We start from the raw sequence: 8,775 nt of genomic DNA, 5'->3' as shown, positions 1-8,775 counted from the left end.
ATTGCTAATGTTTTGTTTTTGCTTGTTGATTTGTCTAGCTCTCCTACATCCAGCTGCAGCTTTCAAGGTCTTCAGACACATGATGATGTCAAGGTATTGCCACCATGATCCAAGGATCTATTACATGTACTCCACGTACCACATTCAGCATCTGGCTATACACATTTACTACTGGTATATTTTTCAAAGCCAAAGAGCAATAGACAAAATTATGTGATTCTTAGCAGCCATTTAAAAGTCATCTGTTATTGTTTTGACTAATCTAAGTTGTTGAAGGATGAAATGTAATTTTCAGAGAGGCTCATATATTTGACCGCTACTCCTAATCTAATGCCAAGTCACACATTTCCTACAGAATTGTGTGATTTGGCTGAGGTTTCTGTCTTTTTCCATTTTGTTGCCAACTCTGTTCGGTACTATGGCTGTGGACTAGTGGTCCCAGAATGTCTCGAGAGCTACAGTACTTATGAACTAAAATATTACATTTGAATACAGTATTCAGTACATTTATATATTGCATGTCATATTATTGTGCTGACTTGCATCTTTCATAAGCTCTCCTCTCCCGTCCTCTCCTGTCTCTGGCTGCCTGCTGACTACTGGGATGGGCGTACCGGCGCCGTACACTACGGCTGAGCTGCAGGAGGAGGTCACGGTCACCTGAAGTCTGACTTCACGTGTAATGGTCAGGTAGGTCAGTGCATGTCAGTGCGTGTCAGGTAGGTCAGTGTGGGTCTGGGTCAGTGTAATGGTCAGGTAGGTCAGTGTGCGTCAGTGTGGGTCCGGTAGGTCATTGTGGGTCAGGTAGGTCTGTGTGGGTCAGGTAGGTCAGTGTGCATCAGGTAGGTCAGTGTAATGACCAGGTAGGTTAGTGTGGGTTAGGTAGGTCAGTGTGGGCCAGTGTGTGTCAGGTAGGTTAGTGTAATGGTCAGGTAGGTCAGTGTGGGTCAGGTAGGTCAGTGTAATGGTCAGTGTGTGTCAGGTAGGTCAGTGTGTGTCAGGTAGGTCAGTGTGGGTCAGGTAGGTCAGTTTTTAGTGGTCAGCATTGATGGGCACTGGTAAGCCAGGCAGCAACCAGCAAGTGAAAAATAAATAAGTAAATGAATGCACATTTTTTTGCAGGTTTGTTTTTTTCTAATTGTGGGTGCAGTCTCAGGCCCCTGTAGACTCTAAGTATAGTTGTCTGCCCATACTTCAAACAGGCAGGTAGGCAGTTACTTGAGAACAGGAAGATCAGTAGGCTTCAAGATGCTCACCAACGCCATTGTCATTCATTGAGAACTATGGAGGATTTTAATCATCAAGACATAGACTGGGCAGAGGAAACCACACATTAGTCTTATGCCCCGTACACACGGTCGGACTTTGTTCGGACATTCCGACAACAAAATCCTAGGATTTTTTCCGACGGATGTTGGCTCAAACTTGTCTTGCATACACACGGTCACACAAAGTTGTCGGAAAATCTGATCGTTCTGAATGCGGTGACGTAAAACACGTACGTCGGGACTATAAACGGGGCAGTGGCCAATAGCTTTCATCTCTTTATTTATTCTGAGCATGCGTGGCACTTTGTCCGTCGGATTTGTGTACACACGATCGGAATTTCCGACAACGGATTTTGTTGTCGGAAAATTTTATATCCTGCTCTCAAACTTTGTGTGTCGGAAAATCCGATGGTAAATGTGTGATGGAGCCTACACACGGTCGGAATTTCCGACAACAAGGTCCTATCACACATTTTCCGTCGGAAAATCCGACCGTGTGTACGGGGCATAAGGCTCGCCAGATCCTAAATGTCTTGCAGTACAATTTCATGGGTCAGATGGTAGACGCACCAACTAGAAATAAAGCGTTAATGGATCTACTGATCACCAACAATAGAGACCTGATCACGGATATGAAAATACGGGACAATTTAGGAAACAGTGATCACAGGTCAATTGGCTTCAGTATAAATCACACAAATAGGAAACATAAGGGGAATACAAAGACACTGAATTTCAAAAGAGCCAACTTTCCTAAACCTTTCCTGAACCTTGAACTTTCCTAAACCTTTCCTGAACCTTGCTAGAAGGCATGAATTGGGATAAAATCTTAGGAACAAAGAACACGGAGGAGAGATGGGTTTGCTTTAAGAGCATATTAAATAAGGGCATTAGCCAATGCATCCAGTGGCGTCACTAGGATTGGTGTCACCCGGTGCGGAAAAAATTGGTGTCACCCCCCTCCACCAACTATAGTCCCCCCTCAGTACAGACCCCCTCTCTCAGTATAGACGCCCCCCACTAAGCACAGATCTTCCTCCCGCAGTATAGATCCCCCTCCCTCAGTACAAACCCCCCACTAAGTACAGACCCCCAACATGAGTAAAGACCTCCCCCTCAGTACAGACCCCCCTCCATAAGTATAGACCCACCCCTCAGTACAGATCCCCCTCACTAAGTACAGACCCCCCATCAGGATAGACACCTCACTAAGTACAGACCCCCCATCATATAGACACCCCCTCAGTGCAGACCTCCCATCAGTATAGACCCCCTTAGTGCAGATCTCCCCCCGTCAGTATATACACCCCCCATCTCAGTGCAGACCGCCCCCATCAGTATACACCCCCCATCTCAGTTCAGACCCCCTCCATTAGTATAGACACCCCCTCTCAGTGCAGACTCCCCCATCAGTATAGACCCCCTTAGTGCAGACCCCCCAATTAGTATAAGCACCCACCCTTAATGCAGACCTACCCATCAGTATAAACATCCCCCTCAATGCAGACCCCCCTCAGTATAAACACCCCCCTCAATGCAGACCCCCCTCAGTATAAACACTCCCCTCAATGCAGACCCCCATCAGTATAGACACCCCCTCCCCCTCAGTGCAGACCCCCCATCAGTATAAACATCCCCCTCAATGCAGACCCCCCTCAGTATAAACACCCCCCCTCAATGCAGACCCCCCTCAGTATAAACACCCCCCTCAATGCAGACCCCCCCATCAGTATAGACACCCCCTCCCCCTCAGTGCAGACCTCCCATCAGTATAGACACCCCCTCCACCTCAGTGCAGACCCCCCATCAGTATAGACACCCCCTCCCCCTCAGTGCAGACCCCCCATCAGTATAGACACCCCCTCCCCCTCAGTGCAGACCCTTATCGGTATAGACACCCCCTCTGCCCTCCCATAGCGCCCCCCATGTCCATCCCTTAAATGGAGACACCCCAAGGATGTTTTCATGCAGAGACAATACAATGGTAAAGGAGTAGACAATATTAAGATCCATATATAAATAGAGTTTTCATTTTGTCATAAAACCCAGCGCACGAATGCAGGTGAATGAATGACACTTAGTCTAGTATGAACACTTCCTAGTTTTTTATAAGTTTGACATGTCACAACTAGATGGTCACAATTGGTATTTCCGAGGTAATTGATGATGAATTGGGCGGAGGCCAAAACAAAAAAAAAAAAAAAGACGAAAGAACGGAATGGCCGTACGTCCTGACAAAGCATACGGTCACGTGTGCAAAACGCATTGATGTCAGCAGTGCCGCCCGGCCCTTGCGCTCCACCATGTATTCCAGCATCTAAGTGGCGATACACCAGTTGCCCACACAGATCCGCCTGGCCTAATGTATAGGCTTTAGGAGGTTATCTTCCATCAGGCACGCTTTGATGCATTCACTGCTGCCAACTGAAAGGTTACTATCAGCACAGGATATGAAAGCACACAGACTGGGGTACTAACGGAGAAAGACGCCCACAAACCAAGGCTACATGTGCAAGCACTACAGAGTGGTGAGAGCCTCCGGGCAGCACTTTATTGTTATCTAAGCCAAGTGCATTGGACTAAGAGAAGTGTGATTGATTGGACTCTTAGCTTTTGCAAAGTCTCCATGGTCTTCATTGGCTGCATGGCCTATACGTGTGTTGTCACCCAGTGCCCAAGAGCCGGCCATCATAGTATTGCTGCATAAGTACTTTGTACAGGTCTACAGTTGCCAATATTAAGAATGGGACTCTGTTATAAGCCATAAGTTATTATACTTTACAGCTATTCTGGTACTCCCATGCACTTATGTATCTGAAGCAATAAGGATGGAAAACTATTAACAGAGACATTAATGGTTAACCCTTGATGTGCAATGTCTGCGTGATTAACCATACGGCATTACTGGAGTATTTAATTGACTGCCACGATTCAGTGTCACCTCGGACTCAACCCCCTACACTGTGCCAAGTGTTCCTACCTGAGACAGTATTGAGGGCTATTTTTACAGTTTTTTTCTTATATTGTCTCCACTTTAGGTCAGTCCAGTCAGTAGTGAGTAGTTTACTGGACATCAGTTTGCCGAGCTCAACATTTCGATTCTGGTAGGTTCAGGTGATGGCACTTTATTCATAGTGCCTTCACCGTCATGCACAAGCCCTGATTTGGGCATGCATGCCCCTGAGCCCCAGTCTATGATGTTTTGAACTCTGGAAACCACATTTCGGGCCTGTGTAGTTCTTTTGATCTGTGTGTGCATGAGGGGGTCGGTGGGACCCTGTGTTTGGCGCCATTTGTGACAACGTTGTCATTTGTTTTTATGCTTGTGTGTGTCCTTGTGGGGGGTAAGTTCCACCTTTTGGACATAATTTTTGCCAACTTGTGAGTAAATTATACAATTTTTTCTATTAAAGTTTTTTTAATATTTGCACATCGTAGTTGTTCCTCCTTTTGCAAATCCTTACCAGAGATACCAGTATTGTTCCTCATTGTGTTGTTCTTAGCTGACATGTATTAGTTGTGGACATACCCCGTCCGACAGATGAATTGGTGGTCTAACTGTTTGCTAACATTCCCAGGTACTGAGTTCCAGGCCTCTTATTTGTTTTTAGTTTTATTTTTTCATCTGCGGAAGAGCTGCTCCTGTTTCTTGGTCTCAGAGGACACATAGGCAGCAGCAAGAGCCATTGGCTGCTTGCAGTTCCCCCATGTGGCCACAACAACTTGTCAGTGAAGATGCAGGACGCTGCCAGTGTGAGGGAATCCACTGCTGATAACACACAGGGAGGTGTTTGCAGGTGATGGCTTTCCTCTGCAATAAATGACACTCATATCGGAGCATGATCTGTTGGCTGTCACATTGAACATGCAGTAGTCATTTGAATACCTGGCTCTTTTTATTAGTTTGACACTGCAGCACTTTGCTAGAGTGTGTGGCCATTGTGTGTGAAAGCTGCATTTATTGCACACATACAAAACAAGCCCTGCTGTGTCCAATAGTAGTGTAGCTAAATGTACTCACAGTTGTAATGGAAAGAGTAGGCCTTGTATGCAGCCTGGGAGCCAGGGGGAGCCTGACACTGATACTACGGCCCAAGGGTGGAATAAATTTCACTGCTAATGACCACCAATGTGGTGGTGGTAGTGGGGGGGGTCATCAGTTCTGACACTAATGCTGGGGGTTATTATTGCGTACACTGACAACAATGTCATGGGCTATTATTGTGTACATTGACAACAATGTTAAGGGTTTATTATTGCATCCATTGCCACCAATATCGGGGTTAATATTACTGTCACTGACACCAATGCTGGGGGTTATTACTGTAGTCAAGGATACCACTGATGGGGCTATTATTATGTATCCACTGACACCCTTGTCAAGGGCTATTGTGGCATACACTGACACTAATGTCAAGGGCTATTATTGCATCCACTAACACCAATGTCAAGGGTTATCATTGCATCCACTGCCACCAGTGTCAGGGGTTATTATTAGTGTCACTGACACCAATGCTGGGGGTTATTATTGCACTGATATTAATGTCAAGGGCAATTATTGCTTCTACTGATACCAATTTGGGGGGTTAATATTGCATCCACTGACACCAATGTTCAGGGCTATTGTTGCATACACTGACACCAATGTCATGGGCTATTATTGTGTCCACGAATACCAATATCAGGGACTATTATTGCATCCATTGACACCATGTTGAAAGTTATTATTGCATTCACTGACACCAATGTCGTGAGTTATTATTACTGTCATTAACACCAATGCTGTTTTTTTTTTTACTCCAACTAGTGTGCATTGCAATGCGCTTCAAAACATGCAGCAGAACTGACATTTTTGGTAATCGGGTGCCTTATTACCCATTCATTTTGAACGGGCTGACTATTTTTTACTCAGTGGACCTCAGTGCACAAAAATGCACTGCTATTGTGGCCCTCTTTAAGTATCAGGGGCCACACTTCAGGTTGACCACCACTAAACACCAATAAAGCCATACTACAGCTTTATAAATTTCCCCCTAAGTTGATGCTAATTTCCTGGACAAGACAGGAGCACAGGCAGTGTTATGACAGTAAAGGAGGATGTTATGTATGGTAATTTTTGACCAATTAGGTGTTTCCTTCCGCTTCTCGGCCTTTTGGCTAAGATCAAGTGGAGTATCTGTTCTTATCAGTTTCCAGAGGAGGCGATGTTGGCCCGACCAATAGTGGGAAGGGCGCATGCAAATCCGATGGTGTAATTGGACCTGGACAGACGGTTGAGGGAAAGTCATCACCTGTTGCCCATGGGGGCTTCAGTGGGCCTACCCAACCAGTCTAGAAAGGACCTCCTGGTGAGGATGGGTGCTGCACATGGGTCTGGCCGGAGGGTCGGGTCCCTGGCCTTCTGGCCTGGATTGTGGTAGCTCTAGCTATGGACAGTTATTCGGGAGAGAACGCTTACTACCCCTTTGAGGGGGGGGGGAGTGGCTAGTATTTCCCGAATGTAATTAGGTAGGAGTGATGGGAGCGACGGTGGAGCCTGATGGTAAAGGGCTCTCACCAAGCTTCTGGATCTCCATGCCTTTCTGCCTGTGGTGGGGGCTGCTGTGGTCTGGGCTGTGGGCTGGGGTTGAACTTGAAAGCCTATGGAGTAGTGCCCCTGGAGTGGCAGGCCAGGGGTGCCATAGAATCACTGTGTGTGGCAGACACTTTGATTTTGGGCACCAAGGTCACTGCACCATAACACGCTTTTTAAGCACCTGCCTCTTGGGCCGGGCCTTTTGGCTAGGACCAGAGGAATTTTTTATTCCTGGCCGGAGGGCCTGGTCATTGTGTTACACAATGGCCACTTCTTCTCACTCTCCTCCACTATCCCTTTCCCCCACTTTTTATTTATTTTAAACCTATGTAGTCTGGTCACGTCTTGTTTATGTCACGTTTGTCTCACTGTGTGACGAGTAAGGATGCGGGTCCTCGGGCCAGCCCTGAAAGTCTTGGGAAGGGGTGGACATGGCCTTTTGGCTTAGTTCGCCCTCTCTCATGGGGTCTCCTTGGGTGGGTCCTGTTTCGGCAGGCCCTCCAGAGAACGGGGTCTGTCTGGTTTCGGCCAGATAGACCATTGTAAGTACCTTTGTCCCCGCAGGAGCCTAACGCCCCGGGGGATCAGGGAATTGGCACGTCTGTGTACCCGTGGCACTTTTTTGTGAGCACTCTTTATGTGTGTGCACATTTTTTATGCACCGGGTGAAGTTTTTGGGGTGTGTTTTGCACGCCATAGGCTTTTAATAAAAAAAAAAAAAAAAAAAGGTGTTTCCTTCCGCCAACCTGTGCCTCCTGTCCTCCAAGCCATTCCGAGCAGAACAACAGTTAATACCAGCCCTTTTTACCGCAAATATCATACACAGACAAGATGTGAGGTAAAATCCAAAGGAATGACTGTTTATTGAACAAAAATACAGGCTTTTTATACACTTGAAAAGTAGGTCAGTCACCACATGAACAATAAAACCAAATATTTACCCAAAACATCCCACAGAAGTTTAGATAACGAGGTAGAGCTGACTCATGGCTAATCCTATCATAAAGCATCCTCCAAGAGTTATGCTGTGTACACACGGGCGGACTTTTCGATCAGACTGCTCTGACGGAACGAATCCGTCGCACAATCCGACCATGTGTGGGCTTCATCGGACCTGCAGTGGACTTTTTTGGTCGAAAATCAGACGGACATTAGAATTGAAACATGTTTCAAATCTTTCCGCCAGAACTCTGCCGGACCCATTTCCTATCGAGAAATCCGCTTGTCTGTATGCTATTCCGACGGATGAAAACCAACGCTAGGGCAGCTATTGGCTACTGGCTATGAACTTCCTTATTTTAGTTCGGTCGTACGTCATCACGTACGAATCCGTCAGACTTTGGTGTGATCGTGTGTAGCCAAGTCTGTTGGAAGTCCGTCGAAAGCCTGTCGGAAAGACCGTCGGACCTTTGATGCCGAAAAGTCCGCCCGTGTGTACACGGCATTAGTCTAATTAGCCAACAGACAGAAACAATAGGTGAATGGGAATTCACACCTAGACAATGCTTTGATTAATCAGGAGTCCCAGACTGTCTGACAACAGTATTCAAGATGATCCATGGCTGTCCAAATCTCATTAACCAGCTTTCTTTTCACATTCACTGAGTTTCAAGTTGGCAGAGACCATCATGGCTTCCTTGACTGTTAAATGTAGTAATGTCCTTTTGCATTACATAACAGAACATCTTCCTAAATGTAGCTCCCTCAAATGCCAGGGCACATAGTCAGTGGGTAGTCGGCTTACCCCTAGTCCTCTCCAAAAGCCTTTGTCCTGGTTGGGTCTGTCACACACTCCACCCATAACTTTCAGTAATTGATGGAGGATTGTTATACTACGTGTTTCCCATATGTTGTGAAGATCCCAGATCTTTATATATACTCCATCTGTTACAAGGGGGTTCAACTCTCCTGGATGTGTGATTCAGTTTAACT

The 8,775-nt window shown here is 46.3% G+C and overlaps 1 pseudogene; it reads left to right on the top strand.

Moving 5' to 3' along the window:
- The first annotated feature begins 6,405 nt into the window (after positions 1 to 6,405).
- LOC141106957 (U2 spliceosomal RNA) lies at positions 6,406 to 6,490 on the top strand (annotated as a pseudogene).
- The last annotated feature ends 2,285 nt before the right edge of the window (positions 6,491 to 8,775 follow it).

Source organism: Aquarana catesbeiana, linkage group LG08, assembly GCF_042186555.1.
Source record: "Aquarana catesbeiana isolate 2022-GZ linkage group LG08, ASM4218655v1, whole genome shotgun sequence".
NCBI lineage: Eukaryota > Metazoa > Chordata > Amphibia > Anura > Ranidae > Aquarana > Aquarana catesbeiana.
Note: the sequence above shows the minus strand (reverse complement) of the source record. Positions and strands in the feature narration are given on the sequence as shown.